We start from the raw sequence: 25,220 nt of genomic DNA on the forward strand, positions 1-25,220 counted from the left end.
CACAGTTTGAAAAAATTGAGCTGTTTTCAATCATTAGCATAATTTGACAAAAGCCAAGAAAAATACTTAATTTGGTTCATAGAGTCAACTGTTAGAAGTGCAATTAGCCTCCTGATCAATCAGGAACACTTCAACAAAAATTAAACAGGTTTACTAAAGAATGCATACTATTTTAATATGTAACAAACGTCTGAATAGAATTTCAACCAGCAAAGCAAGAACATCCGAGGGTGATGCATGTGTTAGACCATATAGTACTGATTCACCATCAGTTAGCCTGAGAGAACTGTCAGTTTATGTCATATTCTGACATAAACATTTAAGGAAATGTGTTTTGAATATAGAATGTTGGTGGAATGGTGGTTGGAAATGCTAACGTGCTAGCTTAACCTTGAGCGACATCTATTAGGACTGAATTAATTACTTACTGTAAATCAGGAAACTGGGGACAAATGTGCAAATTGTATTTGGCCCCCAACAACAATACACGTTTTGACTCCAAAAACACAGAAAATAACAAGAAATGCAAATTTTGACTCAAAAAAAAAAAACACAGAAAATAACCAAAAATAAACATTTTTACTGCAACAACAAACTAAATATTGAAATATATACACTTTTGAACTGAAAACACACATTTTTACTTCAAAAACAAACAAAAATAACCAAAAACACATGAAAGGAATACTAAAGACTTAAGTTTAAGCTTTTCTTGTCAAATGAATTTTGCTTTGTTTTCATTATTATAACGAAGAGAAATGAGGGACAAATTATTTATCTGCAAATTTTAACGTAAATAGCAATCCTGTGAAGAGCTCACCTGCATATAATTTGTGCCATTGGAATTTCCCAGAAACTTTTAGAAAATATCCACAAATCATTGTGTTTTCACAAGTCTGGTCCACTAAACACAGAGCGTGTCACGAATACTAGTTAATAGTAATCAAGGAAACCGATAATTAGAACAGATTCATTTGCTGTAAAACATTTTATTTAGAATAACACCTGGGATTAGACTGAAGACAACATACTGCTTGTTTGTGTACACAGATCTATGACAAAAATGCCCAATGTCTATAATTATAAAAATGACGAATTTCGACCCTTTATATAAACTACTACAGTAAATGCTAATAAGAATATATAGTATGTTGTGAATAATTACACCATCTTAAGGTGCATTACAGCTACTTTGGGTCAAGCTTTTAGTTGTGCTGAATGTTACAAGTTGAAGAACGAATCAAATTTAATGAACGAATAGTGTGGGGAGGAGCGACTCTACGTTTTCTGCTAACGGTATTTATAAATAAATGTGGTAAAAAGCCATAGTAAAGGTTTAATGATAACAAATTAATGTTTGTAGTGTGTTATAATTTAATTCTAATTGCTTTAAGTGTATACGTCAAAAAGGGCAGAAGGCCTAATGTAAATAGAGTATGCGATATTAATAAACCTTGCTTAATGTTATTCAGCCATGTTCTTAATATAAGAGTCGGACACTGTATAAATTAAAAGCTAGCATTTACCTTAATTCACCATCACTATTAGCATCACAGAGGATACTTTTAGAAGGATTAACATCCACTCAGGCCATCAGAAAGTCTAACATTCAAATCCTAACGCACAAAGACAGATTATGATGTCATTCAATCAGTATTAATGTTGTTAGTTCAAACTCCAAACATTAATATTAGTAATGTTTGACGCTCTTGTCAGTCTTGGCTCTGTGTTGGGATTAATTTTCTATCCTCTCGCCCCATTTTTCACATTAACGATGTGACACCTCCATAGTTTAATCTCATACGAATGAATCAGTTGATTGATACGGTCCTGTCAGCGAGAGGACTTCTAACGTGACACAGACGAGAGCTAATTTAGCACAGCAGCCCTGAAATAATAAGACAATGTGTGTTTTTTGTCTGTTAGAAGCATGTGTGGCGCTGCTCTGTGGTTGACTTTGTGATACATCTGACTTTGCGTTGTCCTTCGTGGCGTCCGCAGCTGTTGGGGGGAAGAAAAAAAAAACGACAGGCGCTTATCTCCTTCCGTCTGCGAGCTTATCTGCTGCTCAACCACACATCGATGGGAAATCAATGGGAAGCCTTCAGTGCACCGTCAATGTAACAAACGACCAATTCAAACTGGCACTTACAGCACTCCTGAAGGAGCCCTTCACTCACACCACCACAGGCTACGGTGAGCCTCAGTGACGAGCTGGTACACTGTGAGCTCACACAAACACAGCCCATGAATATCCCATGTGATAATGAAAAAAGCGCCGCGGGGCACGGAGACAAATCCAAAGACAACCCAAGGACTACAGCAACAGCTTTACTCTCAGGAGGACTTATTTTCCAAGGAACAAACACACACTTGAGTTGAATGAAACAAAAGTTATTTACTGAAAATGGAAGCAAGAACTGCTGCAAAGATGAGGGACTCACTAATTACAAGATAAGTGACTCCGCTAGTGTTAAGTTGAGGTTTTTTTTATCTCTGTTGAAACATGTCAGGATTTAATAATAACACAATCTTCAAAGGGACCATCAAAGGGAATCAACACAATACTTTTTGCGACTCCCCTTTTTACTGAATGATATACATTGTCACGTTTTGTCAATAAATAAATAAGTTGACAGTCGTGACATGTCATGTGAACCCCTGTCTGAATAAACAAAAGCTCAAATTAACATACTATTCAAAAAGAAGACAAAATAACTCTTGCTGGAAGTCAAGTGAAACATCAAAGGAACCATCAAAGGCAAAATCAGCACATTCCTCTGACAAAGACTGGCAGTTGACAGTCGAAACATGTCAGGAGATAAAATATATTTTAAAAACTTTGCCTGAATAAACAAAATTAACATATTATTCAAAAATAAGACAAAATGAATCTCGTGTTAGCTTAGCATACGTGCAAACCAGATTTAGGCGGAATTCACCTTCTCTATCAATTCTTCCAAATCATATTTCCATATTTGTGTGACGGTGAATACGTCCAGTCATTTACTTATTCTAATCAAAAGCCTTTGTGCCAACACTGAGTCACAGCTTGAATCTGCTGACCAAAGCACATTCGGAGTGGCTGATTATACAAAGGGAGAGCCCAGCGGGGTCTACCCTTCATCACATTCTCTACAGATTTTTGGTCGATTTTCAGAAACAACCTCTGTTTTGGGAAAAACAAATCTACCAAATATTTGTTGATTGAACATATATCAGTAATACAACACTTTCATCAGCCTGAAACTGTGAAATACAAGTCGCTACAACTTCAATGAGAAGGCTGAGGTTGAGACGACGCACAGAACTCTGCAATGTTTGCCTGAATTTGAGAGTCTGAGTCTTAAATTGTTCTCCACACAAAGTCTTGTTCTATATTTTCATGTTTGTCAAAGCTGAAAATCCACTTTCACACAAGTAACGTGGTGGCAAAGGGCATCATGGTCTTGATAGCACGTTTGGCTAGCGTAAAGCAATGAACCGCTCATCATATTTGGGCTTTTTTGATAAGATTGTTTCTCTCGCACCACTTCAAGGTAGTTTTAGTCCAATGAGTAATTCTTGGCAATGCATGGAGGCTCCTGACTGCTGGTTGATTTATGCTCTAGTTTCCAATGTTGTCAAGCTGTTTTGAATTTTTATTCAAGTAATCCCTATGACAACTTGAATAACTTCCCACTGTAGGAACCTCGGATGTAAGGAATGTCAGGAATTCCTGTTTTCAGCCTGTTTCGTTGCTGCCATCAAAGCATTCTACAAAATCATTCTCCCCTCGAACGTGTCAGACTCACAATGTCAGCCCCCATTGCAACTGACCTTCTGTGTCTACATGAGGAGGAGAGCTAAGAGCTCAGCAACGGGGCAACACTCCAGCTGAGGGCTGAATCGATACGCTACCTGCAGATCGGAAAACAGTCGGTGGCTTTCTCCACAGCCTCAGAGGTGATCTTGAAACCCTGCATAACTGTTTAGAAAGAGGGCGGATGCACTCTGAAGATTGTAGCCAGCTACATTTCATGCAGCATGTGATCAAACACTAGCGCGCTGTCAGAAATAAATATTCAGACATTGCAAACAAAGCACTTTCTCAGTGGTTTTAAATAAACGGACCAGAGTGCTGAGATTTAAAGAGCAGCTGCCTGTGTTCTATTAATACTGGCCCTCAGAAAATGGCAAAAACATGTTACTACGAAAGAATAGAAGTGATTTTCTTTCATTCTTTTTTTTTTCCAACAATGTCTATTATTATTTTTTGCTTTACAACACACAACAACAGTAATAATAATAATAATAATAATGCATCAGTTTTATATAGCGCTTTATCAAAGTCGCTTTACAGAATTAAGGCATTATTCTTTCACTCCACACTTAGTGGTGGTAAACTACTATTGTAGCCACAGCTGCCCTGGGGCAGACTGACGGAAGCGAGGCTGCCATAGTGCGCCATCGGCCCCTCCGACCACCACCAACACTCACTCACACACTACATTCATACTAGGCAATGTAGGTGAAGTGCCTTGCCCAAGGGCACAATGACAGATACCACTGGGTGACTGCCACCCCACTGTGGCACCTGGAATTCTCAGTGGTCTCCCATTCAACTACTAACCAGGCCCAGACCTGCTTAGCTTCCGAGATCTAACGGGATCGGGCAATGACAGGCTGGTATGGCAACCTCCCAGACACACACCCATGCTTCTGCTTCTTCAAAAAGAATGTCATGTTACAGGAGTGTACAGAGACATCCATATTTACAAGAAAAAACAAAAAACAAAGGGTAACTAAAAAAAATGAATATAAAACTCAAAAGGTATAGTCCCAAGAGTCCTCATTACGATCCTCAGATAGATTCAAACGTTCCACGTAGGTGATAAATGGCCTCCATATGGATTCAAACAAGTCACTTTTCCCTTTCAGAAGATATGTAATCCGTTCCAGTGGTAGAATTGTCAACATCTGTTTGGCCCATTGACCAATACTGGGAGCCCTACAGCTTTTCCAGTTCAGTGCAATCAGAAGCTTGGCTTGTAGTAGACCAATGTCAATAAGAATCCGTTCACATTTAGCGTATTTAGGATAGTTTGGATAAATTCCCAAAATGAAAAAAGCAGGTTCTTGAGTTAAGCTTTTTGAGATGATGTCTTTTAAAGTTTGTGTAACTGCATTCCAAAAAGACTGAATTACCCTACATTCCCAAATGCAGTGAAAAAGTGTACCCTTTTCTTCATTACACTTTGTACAAGTATCTGGAATGTCAGGGTTGTATTTATTCAATTTACCTGGAGTGATGTCAACTCTCATTAACCACTTATATTACAGTATCCTTAACCTTGAGTTAATAGTTTGTTTTTGGGCTTTTATACAAACAGAACGCCATTCTTCAAGAGATAGATTAATTTCTAGGTCCTTTCTCCATGCCTCTAGTATAATAGTTGAGTTCTCTGAAGAATTTGACGCCAATAAATTATAAAATTGTGAGATTGCTCCTTTTTCCGAACTGTCTTCAGTAACAAAGACCTCCAATTTAGATTTAAATGGTTTTAAAAGATTGCTTTGTCTTTTCTGAATAAAGTTTCTAAGTTGAAGATATTTAAAAAAGTATTTCCTATGTATATTATATTTATATTGAAGAGTTTCAAATGACATCATATCATCTGACCCTGCAGTGAATAAATCCTGAATTTTACCCAAACCATTTAGTGCCCATTGTTTAAACACTGCATCTGCTCTGCCTGGTTTAAATTCTTGGTTTGCCCATATCGGGCTCAGCTGTGACAGAGTAACTGGTTCTTTCATAAATTTTTTAGTATTGTACCATACTTTAACCATATTCTTAACAATTGGATTTGTGGTTTTTTTAAGTAAGTTAGCTTCTGAATCGGATAAAATATATAGAGGTAAAGATGGGCTTAAGACCCTATTTTCCATTTCTGTCCACTGGGGAGCATCCGTTGTACTGAAATAATACCTGATGGACCTAAGTTGCGCTGCCCAGTAATACCACATTATATTTGGACATTTCAGTCCTCCCTCGCCATGAGATAAATGAAGTAGGGACAGCCTTATCCTAGCTCTTTGGTTTTTCCATATGAAGCTTAGCATTAATGTTTTAATCTTCTTAAACCAAACATTTGGAGGTGGTAAGGGAATATTCTGAAAGATGTACAGCAATTTGGGGAGTATATTCATTTTGTAAATGTTGATTCGACCAACCAGAGACATGGGTAGAGACATCCATCTATTAACGTTATCAGTTATTTCTTTAGTTACAGATTCATAATTATTTTGAACTATTAGATCCAAACTTGGGAGTATTTTAATTCCTAAATAAGTAAACTGGTGGATTGAATGACACTGTGAGGTTACTACAGGAGGTGTATCTCTCTTTTTCTTGTCCAGCAGGAGAATAGTATAACAGGTTATAGTATAACCTGAAATATGACCAAACTCATCCATTAGTTGTAGCAAGGCGGGGATAGATTTATCTAAGTGAGAGAGAAATAATATTATGTCATCCGCGTATAATGAGAGTCTATGTTCTACTTGATCAACTACAATTCCAGAAATATGTGTATGTGCCATAACTGGAACCCTCATTTTCTTTCATTCTTACTGTTATTTATTGTGTTTCTTTGTTGGATAAGGAGGACAGTGATTGGCTCGACACCATTTTTATTCTAGTTTGTTCCCAGTATTCCCTGTGATATGATATCACCAGACTCCGTCAGACATTCAATTTCAGCCGGATTTGGATGTAAACCCCAAAATAAAAATCTGCCATTGTTTTGCTGCAACTTTCAGTCCGTGAAAGCACTAGAAATGTGTTGGTAAGTCACACAAGAAATCACAGTAAGGATGAAGTAAAGCCACTTCTATGTATCCGTCTACAATGCAATGCACAAACACTTTTCCAATAAGAGAGTGCTTACAGTGGACATGAAAAAAACTTTCCAGTGGCAATTTCAAAATTTTAAGTATTTTTTTCTTCCAACAAATGATAGTCAATCTATTGATCTCTGAGGCCTACATTATGTCTTTATCTGATTTTTTCTTTTTTTTTTTTCTTTATTAATCATAAAAGTGTATGCGTGGCATGTCTGATAAAACTTTATCCAGAAGAAAAGTTGTACTTAAAAGGCTTTCACAACTTTACCACACAAAAAGTAGTCATACAAAAGACAAGAAAGATAAACTACTTAGCCATGGTAAGAAAGTGTTTCTACTAGGAAGACTGGACTGCACTCTAAACTGTTGAAATAAACAAAACACTGTACCCAATGGACGTCTACAGCATTAACACACAGAGAAGGCAGCCCTTTAAATTAATTACTAGGTATTACTGTGGGTAGCTGCTGTAGTCTGACTGTCCTGCCATAGTCTCATAATAAACCAAGAGAACAATGGAGGATATTCCTCTAAAAGCTAAACGGTGCTGTGGTTTTCTAGTTCAGTTAGTCATCTGTGTAGTCGTGCTGCTTTGACCTGTTTGTAATGTTATTACCCCGTTTCCTTCAGAGCTGCAAATTCTAAACCCACCAGCCGTGTCCACCTCATGGTCCTCAAACAAACCCATGAAAACCACAATGACCCTCTCCTCTCACCTTTACACAAAAGTTTGACTCAGTAATTACCCTGAGTTACCAGAAGGCCCTGAACTTTATTACCAACAGAGACGTTTTCCTGACTCTTGTGATGCTCAGCTGACCACAAGTTCCACAAACAGGAGCATTGTTTGCAACAACAGGAGCGCACGAACCAAGTGATCAGAGAAAGATTACAGAAAGAGTCACATGGCTTTTTCATCGTCAAGAAAAGAATGCCAATAATCTTTCTTGTTCATCCATTCCCCAGCAGCAGCACAATGTGCAATCAAAGGCTGGAATGAATCAAAAACTGGATACCCCCATGTTTAATCAAACCTTTTGAATCAACTCAATATCAGATTCAAATTTCTACTCCAGACATGTAAAAAAAAAACAAAAAAAAACACCTCTTTTTATGTCCACTTCAATGTTAAATAATGCACAAAGCCTAAACCGGTGTCAGTGGGAAATAACTGTCACTTTTTTGGGAACAAAAGGTAAAACAATGTTTTACAGATCGTGAGGAAGGAAATTACAGGGCAGACAATCAATTTCTGGGGGTATTATGGTTCACTGCAAACTGCTGCACAATAGAGTTGGCGAGAAACGTGTCTAAATGAGAGTAAACCAGCAATTTTCTTTTTTTTTTTTTCAAACATGCCAGTCATTGTTTTCCAATTTCCAATGTTGGAAAAAAAATAGGACAGAGACAATGAAAGATGTTGATTTGAGGTATTTTGATTGCAAAAGATTCTACTGCATGTTTTTGTTTATGAGCAATAATGCCACTAAAAAGAAGAGACTACACAGCTTATGTATTTAGTTTAGAAAGAACAAGGACCAGAAGACCATAAAAGTGCATTAAAGGGGACATATCATGCTAAATCCACTTTTTTAGCCCTTACATACATTTGTTGTATATTTAGAGTGCTTAGAAGCACAGAAAAGCTCAAATTAGTCTCTTCAGGTGCTCCGTAGATATCTTTATATTCTGTTTTGGTCATATTTTTCAATCTGTTTTAATTTTTCTATTCTCTATTACGTTTTTTGAACAATAACGTCACAGTATTTGCAGCTGAACTGCCAAATTAGGACATCGACTCCAGGCCCAACACTTCGAGCAATCCGCCATTTTTATTTCTCGCTTTTATTTTGTAGTCCAAGCTCAAGGATGCTGAAGTTACGAGAGGATAAGTCAAAATGTTGGGTTGTTGGATGTTGTAACCCACACGCTTCATTACAACGTCTCCCAGCATCAGAACCTTTTCAAAGTGCCTGGTTGAGTTTTATTTTTTATGGAAATGTACCCACATCTGTGGGTAAGGTCATTTTTGTGTGTGAAGCACTTCAATGATGACTGCTTCATCAACCTCCACCAGTATAAAGAAGGATTTGCTGAAAGACTTTGTCTGATTGAGGGTTCAATTCCTTCTATCTTTGGAGACGACAAACAGAGCACTTCGGTAAGCTGTAAATAACGCTAAAAAGTGTGATGATAAGACGTCCCTGTCATTGTTTTGTTAGCATTAGCAGTTGCACCGTCTTTATATGTTAGCGCTGTGTGCTCATTTTAGATCCTTGATGATATGGCCTACGTGATTTAATTTAAGACTAAAGTTTTCATTAGTCATTTCATTTTGCCGTTTTTGTCTCCAAAAAGACTGTATTAAAATGCATTTCGTGACGTTAGCTTGGCGCTAGCGTTAGCTCGGTGCTTGTGTTAGCTCACTTTTTAGGGTTCTGCAAGTTCATCATCTTCATTTTCATCTCGCTCCGCTGGGTCAGACTCTGGCTCCAACATGTAAAGCTGGATGGACAAGTCTTCTGTTGTTGACATTTTGTAAATAACGTGTGAATAAACATTTTCTGCGGCGCTAGATAATCGTATCTCTTCTATCAAACTACAAAAATGGCCGAACAGGGTGGAGTTGAACCAAGTGTCACCTCTGCAACCTGGAGAGGGGGCGGGGTATGAAGTGTCTCATTTGCATTTAAAGAGACCGCAGCAAAACGAGTTGCTCTCAGAAGCACATCAGAAAAGAGGTAGAAAAGGGGTGGAGCTAAAATAATGAGGAATTCAGACCTAAGCATTGCAGTTCTGCTTTATATAGACCACAACTGTATGATTTATATGTAAAAAGGAAGGATTTAAAGGCATGACATGTCTCCTTTAAGATAACACTAGCACGGCCCATGCAAACAGACACAAAGAATATCATTATTTCATATCTAACGCTGTTGCAAACGCACACCTGGCATACTCGAAAGACATTAACAAGCTTTACTCTCCACAGTGGGAACCATATGTGGTGTACAGTCGGCTGCACAAGTATCAATCACTGTTCAGGACATTAGAGAAAGGCAGATGGTGGAGAGGCTCTGAAGGGTGTAGAGGTATGTGGTGGATGACAAGGAAAATGGTTGACTTACCTGTAGGTAATCCACAGGGAGAACACATGGAGAGAAAAAGAAGAAAGAAGACAATTATCAAGACAGAACGCAATTCTTTCAGTGTGATAATAAGCAACATTTCCTGCAGGCTGTTATTAGGAACCTGTGTGATATACTTTGCAAACATTAGTCTATCTTTGATCTGGAACTATTGTTGGAAGTCCCACAGCTTCAGCTCATACACAATGGGAACAGCACTGTGTACATGCAGCCCCCCTCCCATACCTGCCCTCTACGCATCCTCTCGGGTGCTGAGGCACTCCCTAATACTTTTTACTACACTAGTCAAGCACAAAATAGCATCTTTGCTAATGCTTCTACAATCAGGCTGCTCATCTGGGAATCATCCACAGCAGAGGGAGAGAAAAAGCGAGGGGAAAGTTTACTTTTCCAGAGCCCTGATCAATCATAGGACAAGAGAGAGAGAGAGAGAGAGAGAGAGAGAGAGAGAGAGAGAGAGAGAGAGAGAGAGAGAGAGAGCTGATCAGGCCTTTTGTGAATGCAGTAATTAGTCAACTCTGAGAATAATCCTTGGAATGAATGTTGATATTCTTGTGACGTCCTCGTTCATTCACATTGAAACAGCAGTAAATTAATTGAGAAAAACAGAGAGAAAGGTCCAAACTCAACTTAAGAGTCGCTGAATCCCACATTCATATACAGTTTCACTTTAAAGAAATAAAAAAAAAATATATATTTTTTGCTTAAAAATATGAGAAAAATTGATTGAAAAAATTAAAGTTTTTGTTTCATTCAGCAACAAAAACAAAGAACTGGTGTAAATACGTTGTGAAATGTGACAGAGTTTATCTTCATAAAGACCATCAGGATGTGACACAGTTACACGTTCTCTTAGATTAATAACTGAGATTTTAACGTCAACCACAGCGTAAGTCACCATGAAAAATCAACCAATCACAAGCTCCACAAATACACACTGCTTTATAAAAGTGTTAAATAATGTAAAGTCTGTAATAAATGTGTCTAATAAATCATTAGTGAATACCAGAGAACTACAGTACATGAGTGAGCATGAGAACTTATAAGAAAATATGTAATAAAATGTTAATGTCTAACGTGAAATTAACAGTAAATATACAACATGTTGACTTGTATATAAACTGTAAGTATATTAAATAAACACGTGCTTAGTCTATCCATTTATGTTTTCATTTAGGCTGTTTTATAATTTAGGAATTAGGGCTGGGCGATATATCGAGATTCAAGATGTATCAAGTTTTCTATTTTGGCGATATAGAAAACTATAATATTTCATATATCAAATGAAACAAAATACTAGTTTTAGGAGTTTTACTTCTCATAACAACATGTAAAGCTCAGTTTGATGGATTTTTGTTAATAAATCTTCCTGTGTAGCATTTTGCATCAGCAAATTTAACCCAGAATTGTTTTTCTGGTCAGACTTTATTTGATAAAATTCTCTAGATTTATATCATATTTCACCATTTTGAGAAAAAATATTAAGATATGAGTTTTAGTCCATATCACCAGCCTTAGTAGGAATGTTCTCAGCATTTTAATGTTAATAAAGGTCGACCTACCAGATTATAATCACATAATTGTATTTAATAAGTGGGTATTTTAGATTTATTGTACACCTGTATTAAAATATAAAGGATACTGGAGCTTGGTTGGGTGGGTGGGACGGCTCGTAGTGGGCGCCAGAAAATTTCCCTTATTTTCAAATTCAAAACTTGACAGTTATGGTGTAGGGGTCTATAGGACAAAGGAGGGACTTATATACACTAATGTATATGAATGATCACTGGCAGTTAGGGATTTTTTCCCATTTCAAAAGAACATAGATTTCTCAGAAACTCTGGATATCAGCTTTAATGTGTAATAAAATAAAAGACAAATGGGATTGTTAGGTTACACCAAATGCCCAGTTTAGTTTCTAGACTTAATTATTGTCATTTATTTTATTTTTCTAAACAACTTGCATCCTATATACAGTATATATATATATATATAATTTATATTAAACTTAATATTTTTCATGTGTAATCAATTGTTTACCATATTCTTTAAAATGCTAGCTCGAACACATGTATCACATATTTAAAGCAGAGAACACTGGTCTGATGAAGGGAACATCAGAAAAATATCTTCATGAAATACAAAGCAAACCTCTACACAGAGTGGATTAAATGTAGGAAGGTTAGGATAGGAATTAGGTCAAGGATTTCCAATCGAACAAAGATCAAGAGCATCTTCAGTTGTTATCTTTGTGTCATGACTCTTTTTGTTTGGCCATGACACGGCCACATTTTCCCTGATCATTCCGAGCACTTCCACCGTAATGGCTTCCATCCATCTTTCACCTGTCAGTCACATTTGGTGATTTGATGACCCTGAGCAGAGGTAACACGGCATACGGGAAATAAGGTGGAAGGCTAAGTTGCTCCTGTAGGAGCGTTATAGTTAACAGTAGAGCTAAAGTAAGCCTGTGTTAAGGGTTTACAGAAAAATACCTTTATTTTTGAGATGTTTACAGCACTGCTCTGCTCGCCCACGGGTGTGATTTTTTTCCCATTTGTTTTCCATCAAAGCAATCATTTCTAACCAGTACATTATTATTACTGAGTAATTTACTGTGCTGCCTCTTCGCTCTACAATACCATTCAAACACACAAAATAACAGACACACACACACAGCTGCACACATTGGTGAATTATTCACAGCTCAGACATGTTCCCAACAGGACTACTTTGAAACTGAAACGTTGATTACTAGCACTTCTCAATCCCTTTGTTTTGATTTTCTACAACAATCTGACAGACACGGAAAAATCTATGCGAATTCAAACTCAACAGGACTTTTCAGTGCCAAAAGTTTTTTTTTTTACCCCGATAAATAAAGTACGTCCATTCAAAACTCAGTTTAATCAAATTGCCTTCAACAGGTGCATGAGTAACTAAAAGTGAAACCCTGAAAAAGCACAAAATGATAAATGTCTGTGATTACAGAGTGTTTATGCCATGGCAAATTCAGGAACAAATCGAAATGAAAGAAATGGAGAAAAACATAAAAACCTTTGTTTTTTTTTAAGAAAATGGTGATTGTTGGGGGTGTTTTCTAGTAAAACATGCTAGTTGAAGTAATAAAGAAAGTACTCCATGCTTCAAATACCAGTATGAGATGTTTCAAATGGTTTTCAATAGAAGTTGTACAAGAAACGCATCAAGAACCTTACTGCGTTGCTCTGGGACGGTAAGAGAAAAAGATTCTGGAGTCATCGAAGCTCAAGTCTGAAGGTCGGATGAAGAACAATGTATTCTGAGGTATTCAGGGCTCTTTCCTCCACTAATGGGCTACAGAACACATTATCCTTCACCCATCTGCCCGGTTTTCTTACCAACCCAAGTGTATTGAAAAAGCATTAAAGGAGAGCTTCTGCTCACCGAAACTAGTTCCAAAGGGAGTTTTACGGGAAACTCGAGACAACACTTCATTTCATCACAAATCAGCAATTTAAGCGCAGTGAGCTGCTATTGATCAAGGCAGATAATTGGGACCATAATGGAAACAATAGAGCCAGTAAAGCCCCATAGAGGCCTGTAATATAGTGAAGTGAGGAACTGATTGGTCATTGTTGAGAAGCTGTCAATATATAATTTCACATGGCCTCCTATTATGTCCAATCTAATGAACAATGCTTATCATGATGACAGTATTCTCAAAAATAATGAATAAGTGCTATAATCAGCTGCGGGATCTACAAATTATTAGATGCACAATTGGTGCAAAATACTGGTCTTGATTACTTTGCTGAGTATCAGTCATTAAAATCACATTCCTTTATCTCGTCAAGCACTTAATTTTTTTAAAGCAATTTTATATTAGGATTGGCTGATGAATACATTTTCTCTTAGTGTCTCTGTGCACACGTAAGAGTGCAGAATTGTGGCCCTAAGGAAGTAATCTTCATCAAGCATTTCATCCTACACGGCTACTTCTTTAATATGCGAGAGTGCAGTCTTGGTAGTTTGGTTTAACAGGCAACTCCATTCTGGTCCTCAGCGCCAAATAGTCGAGGATAGGATGAGTTTAACAAGCTGAGCTGTAAAGTGTAACAGGAGCGGCAGAATCTTGTCTCATAGCGTCACAGAGCTGAACAGGGCTGTGCTCTCTGATGAAGTAGATTCTTTTATGTCTTTTAGGAGTAGATTGGCTGCAAGCCTTCAAAATACAATACATAGAAGAATAAAAAGTACACAACACAAAGGAAGAGGAGAAACCTGTGCAGACAAAAGCATATGGGTGTCATAGCTAAACTGTCACTCAAGTTTTAAGTATATAAGAGCATTAAAGAGAGAATAAAAGCACATTGTGTAGTTTTTCCACCCAATCATATTAAGCGGTAATATTAGTGGCCATAACAATTGTGTCAAGGCACAAAAAGTCACAATCATTGCAACACAAGAACGTCTAACCAAGGACTTCATCATTTTCATTTAACCCGAGCTCTACAATTCGAACTCTGAGATGGTTTAGACATAGTAGAAATAATAAATCAATCTGCTGCGAGTGAACAGGCTTGCCTCCTCCCTCCTGTTTCCACTCAGGTGTGCCTCACCTCCAGATTACTTCTCTCACTAGTTAAAGGAGTATTTGAACACTTGTTTACTGTAGTCATGCTTTTTTTTTCCCCCACCATAACGATCTTGTCTGCAATGTTTCAATGTTTTATATTAAGCACTTTAAGGTTTTTGGTTTATACTCCGTTAGCTTGATTTTTACTACTTAACAGATAGAAAATCACCTCCTTTACCTTGATCTCTTTCTTCCCCGACACAAAGTTATAAAAGATCTTCTTACCAGATCACAGATGACAATTATCAAAGCTCTTTAGATACTCACAGGTTTTAACAGTCAAGGGCGAGCCACGGCCTTCAAGAGACAACTGTGTGTTACAAGGAAGCAATTCACTTGTTTTTCTAACAGAAACTTGGCGTCCTTGATAACTACACCAGGACTCGGGTATGCATCAGTCAGTTTCCCTGAGGGCAAAGTAGCAGCTGATACAGGAAATGACAAGAGAACAAAGGAGGGAACGTTTCAAAGGAGGCTTGGAGACGGGTCTTGTTCTTCCAAGAAAACCGTGATTTCTTATTTACCAAAGAGAGGTGGAAAAGTCGTGAGGAAAAAAAAAACCCTTAATTTAAACTTAAAAAAACAGTAGGTGAATAATAATAATGATACATTTTATTTGTATTACACTTTACATTAAATAAATGTCAAAGTGCTACAAAGAAAGCCTGAGACCTACAATGAACATACCGAGTAAAACAGTTTCAAACCAAAAACAATGAGACATAAAAAAAAGGCTACGGAAAGGCCTTTGTAAAAAGGTGAGTCTTTAGGCTGCGTTTAAAAGAATCCACAGTCTGTGGAGCTCTCAGATGGTCAGGGAGAGCAATCCACAGACTGGGAGCTGTCGAGCAGAAGGCTTGATCACCCATGGGTTCTGGGGATCTTCAGGAGGAGAACTTTGCCGGAATGGAGGATGGGTAAGGAGGTCTGGGGGATAAGAAGTTCCTTTAGGTAGGCTGGGGCATTTCCGTGTACACACTGGTGGGTGAGGAGGGAGATCTTATATTCAATCCTTTGTTCCAGAGGGAGCCAGTGCAATGATTTCAGGATGGGGTGATATGATCATATTTGCACACCCCCATCAGGATCCTAGCAGCGCTGTTTTGCATGTATTGCAAATACTCTTGCTAGAGATCCCGATGAGGAGAGCATTACATTAGTCTAGCCTGGAGGAGACAAAGGCGTGCACCAGTTTTTCAGCATCGGGCAGAGAGAGAGTGAGGGGCGGAGTTAAGCGAGGTTCCTCAGGTGGTAGAAGGAGCTTTTGCACAGCTGCTTGATGCGTGTGTCAAATATTATGTGAGAATCAATTCTCACACCCAAGTTGGTGACTGCTGCGGCATTTCCTGACCAGCAAAGGGGATAGAATTTATGGGAGGTGTTAGAAACTGATGTGGAGTGCCGACCAGCATGGCTTCGGTTTTGGAACTATTGAGTTGTAGGAAGTTGAGATTCATCCACACCTTAGTCTCCTTTAGACAGGTTGTCAGTGTGGCTGGTGATGAAGATGATGAAAGGGCTGAAGGCTCCACCCTGATGTAGACACCCTGCGTGTCATCGGCATAGCAATGGAATGACACGCCATGTCTGCTGATTATATGGCCAAGGGGGAGCATCTATAAAGTGAATAAAAGCAGGCCAAGGACAGATCCCTGGGGTACACCACAGGTGGCCCGCTGGGTAGAGGATTTAGCTCCACCAAGGGCGACACATTCAGTCCGACCAGCCAGACAGGACTGGGAACCAGCTCAGGGCCAGGTTGCGAAGACCAACGGTGGATTGCAGACGATCCAGGAGTATGGCATGATCCACTGTGTCAAACACTGCTGATAGGTCAAGAAGTTGAGGAAGAAATTTGATCATTTCGATCATAAAGTCCAACCACGTTTGCAACGGCGCAAAACAGACACTCGTCAGCAGATTGACAGAACACATTATGTATTAACATGAGACTTCACTGCAATGGGACTCCTCTGAAGGCTTTTTACATCACATGCTAATTTCATTACAGCAGCTCGGCAAGAGAGACTTCTTTGTATGCAAATGAGCAGGCTTGGTTTGAGTGAATTACAGCTCGTGCCTGCCAAACTGTGTGATAATGGATTTGGAGTGTTTGTGCTCTAACACTCTTTCAAATGTAGAAAGTTGTCTGAAATGAAAGTGTGATGCAAATGTGCCTCGTTTGAAATGTTGGGCTGATCAGTCAATGTTATGAAAATGAAAGTTAAAGCATTGCCATCTCATTCAAAGCATTATAGACCTAAAACAAAACACTAAAATGTTAATATTCATCAAAGTTTGAGGTGTCAATTATTTTGTTAATGTGATTATTCTAGTAAAAATTGGGTAAGCAGACAATAAGATTGAATTATTTGAAGAGAAATTGTAATTTTTATTGAACAAATCTATATTCTAGCCACTTTTTGGTGTATTTTAAAGAGTTGTGGCACAAATTATTATTGACGGATGAGAAAAAAAGTCTGTGTGCATGTGAAACAAAATCTATAATGTTAAAAAATAAACTGACAAATGTGTCTGTGTTCCTCCTGAGATGTGTTCAAGTACCCAAGTTGTGGAACCACTGCCGTGGAAGAATGAAAATTGCCTTTAAGAACTGTTTAGTACCTTATTTCTGTTGGTTCTTTGCCAGACGAGGAAGACAGTGATTCGCTTCACGTGGTTTTGGTTCTGGTGTGTTTATGGTGGTCCTAATGATATGACGTCACTCTGTGAGACACTACATTTCAGCCATATTCGGGTGTTTCCGAGGAAGGCACAATATCAACATACGGCATAATTTTTTGGCAAAATTTTCAATCCGTGAAAACACCAGAAACAAAACTGGCAGTAATGGATAAGAACAACTTGGTTATTGTCTCCAACAACTTTAAGAGATAGAGTTATGCTCTGACTTCTCTTTACAATTTCCCTCAAACTAATCATAATATTGCTATCCTTTATTAAATTCCTTAGTAAAATACTTCTCTGCATGATTCACCTGTTTTTTCAGAGGGCTAGCAACATAATATAACACAGATGGATAGAAAATAGTTGAACTGTCACCGCTTTGTGAAAACAATTGAATGACAAATGAAAGCAAAGCAGATATCACACATTCCTTCATCTCCATCATCAGTCATTTGGTTTATAAGATAAGCCGGGCTTTAAATGCCTTCACTACCAGCTGGAGTGGCTTCATTACAAAAGAAATAAAAATGGGAATGACTTTGTAGTGTGTGGGACAGTGCGATAACTTAAATGTACTGTACAAATGTGTCTTATGAAGTCATTAAATTGAATATGAGGAGTTCAAAATCTGTATGGAAAGTTAAAAGTCCTCAGGAAGGGAGGCTGAAGAACTTCCAAAAGACTGCTTTCAAGAGTTTTCTCAAAATCGGGAGCTTTATCCTCAAGAAAGTTGGGCCACAAATACAGAGAGTAGAGGCACTTGAAAATGTATTTTTCCTTTTAAAATCCTCAGAGGGTTTCTAATTCTCAGAGCCATGAAAAAGTTGATCTTCGAGGTGGTAAAAGATGATTTGGTGGTATGACTTAGTGATCAGTGAGAGGCATCACTTTCCTTTGTGTTCATTACAACATGCTGAGAATAGCAATGGAATAAAAAAAAAAAAAACCCATGCACAATCTAACTGCAACAACAAATCGATCAAATCAATAAAAATGAAAAAAAAAAATCAATAGAAATCGACTATTAAAAATGTTGGCAACAAATTGAATTATCGATTTGTTGCGTCATACGATTAACGTCACAGATCGTGACGCAGAGCCGTTTGTTCACCTGCAGAGATTTGTGTGTGCGTGAAGCACGAGTGTTTGTGTACGTGCGCAGTGTTTGTGTACGCACCAAGAGTGTTTTGCACGCGCACACAGAAACACTGCGCTTGTACACAGTGTTTGTGTACGCGCACAGTGTTTTGTGTGTGCACAGTGATTGTGTGCGCGCACCAAGAGTGTTTGTGTACGCGCGCAGTGTTTGTGTGTGCGCAGTGTTTGTGTGCGCGCACCAAGAGTGTTTCTGTACAAGCGCAGTGTTTGTGTGCGCGCACCAATAGTGTTTGTGTACAAGCACAGTGTTTGTGTGTGTGAGTGCGCAGAGTGTACTATGACACCTCAAAGTGCTAAAAATGAAAGTTTCTACTGTGTTTTTGTTAGAAGAAGCATCCAAGTGTGTGGGTTTTTTGTTTCGTTTTCCTTTTACTCACCTAATCTTCAGAGGAAATGGTGATTTGGATGGTGTAGATAGTTATGAATGTTGGCAATAAGAAAGAAAAGGGTCAGTCGGATGCCAATGAACACCACATGGTTCTAAAAACACTTGTTTTTCTTTCTCTTTTTGGCTTAATCATAAAAAGGTTTAAGCTTATTTATCAATGGGATGAATGATAGTTTATTTTTACTCAATATATTGAAACTATGACATTTTTTCTCACAATCAACACTGGTAGTTTTGCCTGCAGTGTGTTAAAAAGGTTTGTTTACAACGTAAAATGTTGGATCTTCACTAATGTGTGGTCTCTCTGCGGCAGAAATACAGTATATTCAGTGAGTCAAGTTAAGGCCTTTCTATTATTAACCTTTGATTCTTTAAGTCTGCGTGAGTGGTTGATGATACATCCACGCAATTTGTTGTGAGTTGTGTGCTTTTATCAGTCACTGCTCAGTAGCAGTAACCAATAGAAAACATGCACATTGCAGTATTTCATGTTGCTCATTCGTCCTGCAATGGACATGGAAAACAAACCAAGAACAACATTTATGAAGATAAACGATTTATATTTAAAGGGTGTTTCCGTCAATGTTTCAGACTCAGAAAAGGAAATAAAAGTCAATTTTTTTTTTTTTTTTACTGCAGCCAAATGTTGTGTTGTGTGATGATGTGATCAAAGGTGGGATTCAGAATTCTGCAGTAAGGCCACATCTATCTGAATTACTGGGCTTTCAATATCTGGGTTTAAATGTTTAATAGGAAATCGTAATATTCTACAATCTTGGCTTTGATATTTTCTAGAGAGAAAACAAAAGCATGCATGTGTCTGAAACATGTTTTGACGGACATGTTAAAAGAAATCCTGTTTGTTTTTTTTTGCATCATTATTCATATGTTATTATTTCTTGTCAGTTTGTATATTATTAAGATATTAAATTAGTCCCTGACGGTATTTTCAGCATTCCTTCAATGTTTGCTCAAAGTTTAATTGTCCTTGTGCTCCAGTTTCTTTGTGGTTCATTTGTCTCTGTTAAGTTTGTACTTGATTTTCAAACTAGTGTTGTGTTCAAGACCATGCCATTTACACAATGATTCATGTTTTCTCTATATTTCACTTTCTCCTGCGGGCCGAATTGGACGCTCCAAAGGGCTAAATTTGGCCCCAGGGCCATGAGTTGGACACGTGTGCTTTAGATTGACAAAAAAACTCATGTTTGCATATTACCTAAAATGACTAAGATGAATAAATGTTTGGTGAAAATTCCTTGAATGGAATTAAAAGGAATAAAAATCAAATAATGTTTAAAAAAAAAAGCTTAAGCATGCAGGATATGTTATGTTTCATCTCCGTCGAGTTTTCCTTAATACCGAGCAGTGCCTCGTGGCTCTTTATCCTTAAGAAAAAGGAAGTTTGTACTTTAAGGTGGGAGCTATACACCCGTCAGAGATGAAGCTCCACTGAAGGCTTAAGTGAAAGCTGCCTTTTCGAGTGCATTTGCAGTTTGCGCTTTAACGCTTCACCTGGCACGCTGTCATGCTACATGGGCTTTTGTCCACATGTTTTGGGGATGAAGTGCATGTTTTCAAAAGCGAAAAAAAAAAAAAAAAAAAAAAAAAATCGAAGTCTAGCAGTTGTCTTTGAGCCTGTCTACGTTTCTGGAATCCTTGCAATGTGAATCTCTGGCTTTCACTGCAAATTGTTGTGGCGTTACAGCTTTTTGGGTGTGAAGTGAGATCACAGCAGGAGAAGCTTTCAGAGTGAGAACTGGTTTAGATTCAGGTGTACAGAACAAACAGTAATAAATATATTTAGTATTTGCATATAACTGCTAATGATGTAAAAAATCTTGCTTCAACGCTTACCGTTCAAAATGTAATTTTCTTTTTTCAACTTTGTAAGTGGGAAGAGGATTCTCATTATTTTTAGTTCACGTGGGTAATAAATCATGGAGAGGGGGGATAAAAAAAAAAAGGAAACAACAGCAGTACCGTATGTAGAATCCTCGCCCAGATAGCAGACAACATAATGCCGAGGGCGCAGATTTCACCAGCGACCCCCTGTGAAGTAAACTCATTCAGGACATTTTAAGTGGATACTCAACAAAATTACAAAAAACTGCTCAAGGTCTATAAATGAGAGGCGATTTAGATGCTGCATATGCAATAAAAAGCATTTTAAAAGCACGTTTGTGGAGGTCGACATGTTTGACAAACTGTAACATAGTGGCTACTCAACATTCCCAGAACTTTGACATATGTGGTTCTGTAATAAGGCAACTTGTTAAAGTGGAAGTACAACTTTTTCCAAAATAAAACACTGGAAAATTAAATATATATAATATAAAAAACCTTTATTCTTTCTGGTTTTTGGGGTACGGTCATTTTCATTATCAATTAGTTGCGTCATGTGATTTATATTTCACTGACTGTGATGGGGATACGTTTGAATCATCTGCAGAACTGTGTACACGCGCCACAAGTGTTTGTGCGCGCACCACCAGTTTGTGTGTGCATCAGTGATTGTGTGTGCGCGCATCAGTGATTGTGTGTGCGCGCATGAGTGTTTGTTTTCACGCGCACCACGAGTGTTTGCGTGTGCGCACCACAAGTGTTTGTGCGTGCACCACCAGTTTGTGTGCGCATTAGTGATAGTGTGTGTGCATGAGTGTTTGTGTGTGTGCACACCATGAGTGTTTGCGTATGCGCACCACCAGTGATTGTGTGAGCGCGCACCACCAGTTTGTTTGCGTGCGCACGAGCGTTTGTGCGTGAGAGACACTTTTTTCATTTCAGATTAATCAGCTAAGGCAGGGTTTAAATGTTCTTAGTAAATAAACTGTGTTTTTTGTTATTTATTAAAAAAAAACTGTTTCATCAATTATTTGATTTATTTATTGACCGATTAATCAATTATAAAAATAATCGTTAGTTTTCAGCTCTACTTTGGGGAACTCTGATTTTAAGTGCATTTACTGTATATGACAATTTTCACATCGTTTTGAACAAAAAACTCTCTACAAAAAAACACATTCAGATTGTTATAATTTACCATATAATTAAACTATATTATACATGACAAACAGTCGTTATTCAGGAAACTGAATGAAAATGAAATGAAATAAAAAGTTAGTTAAAATGGGTAGAATGGCCTGGATGTATCTGAATCTGATATTCTCATACAGTATGACTGATTAAGCTATCATGGGCCTGATTTATTATTAAACAGTATTATATATGATTTAAAAAGCCTAGAATGCACATACATGCGCTGATTTTGATCTTGCTCGGATGGCTTATACATCCTGACCACCAGCTACTGCTCAGATAACTGTAATTAAAATTACAGTCATGTACACAGTAATAATGGGATTGCATTTAAAAAGCAGAGAAGTTTGCAGCACTACAGCACCTCTGCCTGTGTGTCTGCAGGACCCGCAGCAGTGCAACAACGCTCCGTGTGCGTCTTCCCTCAAACCCATGGGGGAATTTGGAGTACAGTCATTCACTCCATCATCCATCGATTTCACAGGATGATTCGTCTTCATTAACGCTGAGCAGTATTAAAGCAATCCCTGCGGACGCGTGAGAGCGAGAGGCATGATTCTCCACGCTGCACACCACCAAATGTGTCGATTCATCTCGAATGCAAAGAGGGGTCAAAAGGCTGCCGTATGGTGCCATATGCTCGTACGCTGACATTAAAGCGTACGAGCCATGTCTGTTTTCGTCAGGGAATTTACCTGATTAATACCTGCTTAATATCAAGTAGGGGAAATTCAAACACCTCGGAGCTGAATGGAGGATGTGTTTGCATACAAAATGAGGCCGCCTGGCTTTTTTTTTGTTCTTCTTCAAAACCAGCTCCTTGTAAATGAACAGCATCACATCTATTGCACTAACAAGCTTGTTGTACCAACTGGTACACATTTATCAATTTGTACCATTTCTACTTGGCACAAATGATGGTTAAAGAAAGTTGATTTTTAACGCTTCTGACGCACCAGGTAGATCTGACTATCCTCTATTCTGGAGCGTTATTTTCAAACGATCAATAAACGCATCAGTAAACAGCAGCTGTGCAGGTATCTACACTTGTAATGTATGCACAACACTCGCTTTCTAGACATTGTGCTCAACGCCTCTTGGCAAAAAATAAAAAAATAAATCTACTGCTGCAGTGACAACATTCTTAACCCTCCTTTTATGCTAATAATTGCTAATCTCAAATGTTGACTTGTTGATATTTCTCAAGAAAAATCTCAAATAAATCTAAACACATAATAAGGAAGTTTCAATTGATTTTTATTGGCCATTTTATTATTATTATTATTATTATTATTATTAATAATAATTGTTACTAGGCTGTTTCTATACCAGTGTTCCTGACTTGATTTGAATTTTTGCACTTTAGCTAAAGAATCTGTGTGTGTTCGTAGTCAGTATTCAGTTCATAATGTCATGAATGTAAAAATATGACAAAAAATACAGACAAAATGGTGAACAGACAATTTCTCAATGGTCATCATTCTTACTATTGTTACCATGGCTGCAAACTGTGTGCCTTCCTGCAAAACCGTGGACTGTTCTACAATATCGCAATAATTATCATACTGTGAGATTACTAGACTATAATTTATTAATTTTTCCTAATTTAATGGGTACAATTGATTAAGCATAAAATTATCATTATCATATTTTCTCAATCGGGGTCAATTTGACCCCAAGCCGTTTCAGTTGTGTAAAACTTGTCTGTGTGTATCCCTTACTTCTCAAATTTACTATTCGACATAAATTCATTCTATTTTAAGAGTTTGGCCTGATGGTGGCGCTAGAGAACAAGGTTTCGTTATCAAAGGCGTTATTTATGTATTCAACAACTAAACAAAGAGCCTGACACAAAAAAACTTGGTCACTAATTTCCTAAGACAAATGTGTGTTAATCATAATATTTGAGGATAATAGGAGGGTTAAAAGCTCTGAATTATTTTAAATATGAATCCATCGAGGCGTCGGATGCTGGTGCTTTAAACTACGATGATAATTAAATCAGTGCCAATGATAATCAGCCATTGTGGAGGTGACATCCAAGTCGTCAGAGTGGTTATGACACACAGCTATGGGAATCTCTGTGCCAAATATATGCCTGAGCACAAACACGGCTTCAATTTCAAGCTTTGTGGGCAGAAATTGGTTTTTATTTGCTAAAGTGTGCGTAAAAAACCAAGGCCAGTCCATCGTCACACAGTGTTGAACCTCCCTGCTGTTCGTTGTGTGATAGACTGCAGCTCGCTCACAGATAGTCGTCCAACACTGACTTGAATCCATTAGGAGGGCACGGTGGCCATTAGGTCACACTGTCAGTCATGATCATGCAAAGTGACAGTCAGTGAACCCAACAGAACCTATTAGTCCTCAAAGAACAACGTGCACTGATGTGTTTCAAGTGCGTAAACACTTGTGAGCACGTGTCAGGGTGTCTTCAGAGGAGGAGGAGAGGTTTGTGTGAAATGTCAGCAGGGGTGTGCAAGGTTCACTGCAAGTTCAGGGCGAAACGTCACTTTCTCTTGCTGTTCTGATCCATCGCACCCACGCCTGACAGCCGGTTCAGGCTGGTTCCAACACCCGCCCCGTCTCATCTGCAGGTCACGCTTGGAAAAGCAGGACAGAAAGGGGAGGAAGACAAGGGGACGAGAGTCTGTCATCAACAGTTTTTTTCCACTGGAAGTGGAATCAATCCATCCATGTTTGTCTCCCGTCTGTCTGTAGGACATGGTGACAAAGCGGTTGTACTTTTCATCTCTTTCTTTTCCTCTAGTGATTTGTAAATCATTTACTGCACATTAAGCAGCCATGCCTAAATACTTCCTAACTAAATCATGAATGCTAAATTGTGCTCACAGTGTTGGAGCTATAAATGATAGATGAGTACATGTGTTCGACATCGCAGGAACAGAGTGAATTTGGAGCCACGCTCATCTCAAACTGCTCTCACGTGGGATTTTTACCTGCAGCGCAGCCTTTAATGGTACTTGAATAAATGGCAATCACATGGTGTCAGCCTCTGTTTTAAAGCAGCGACGTGTTTAACAACTTGCTCTGTGGAAATTGATCCGAGTGGCAGTGGGGGAACCCTTGTGAGATGAATATTCAACAATTGTTTCTTCAGTTCTAACACACACATTTAATGGCCGCCTAATTCTAATTATCAATATACCTTTCCTCGTCATTTTATGTTTTTCACAAAAAAACCCATGTGGACACCAGGACCTTTTAATAAATCAATTTTCTTCACATTTGAAGCCAAAATGTCAGGAAAACACTAATAAATGTTAATAAA

At 38.2% G+C, this 25,220-nt stretch overlaps 1 protein-coding gene and 1 pseudogene across 8 annotated transcripts in view; both read right to left on the reverse strand.

The window, feature by feature from the left end:
- LOC114478280 (neural cell adhesion molecule 2-like) overlaps positions 1–25,220 on the reverse strand; it is a 277,638-nt gene that overhangs the window by 212,607 nt on the left and 39,811 nt on the right. The window lies entirely within an intron of this gene.
- On the reverse strand, positions 4,565–4,682 carry LOC114479163 (uncharacterized; annotated as a pseudogene).

The sequence above is a fragment of the Gouania willdenowi genome, chromosome 2 (assembly GCF_900634775.1).
Source record: "Gouania willdenowi chromosome 2, fGouWil2.1, whole genome shotgun sequence".
Lineage (NCBI taxonomy): Eukaryota > Metazoa > Chordata > Actinopteri > Blenniiformes > Gobiesocidae > Gouania > Gouania willdenowi.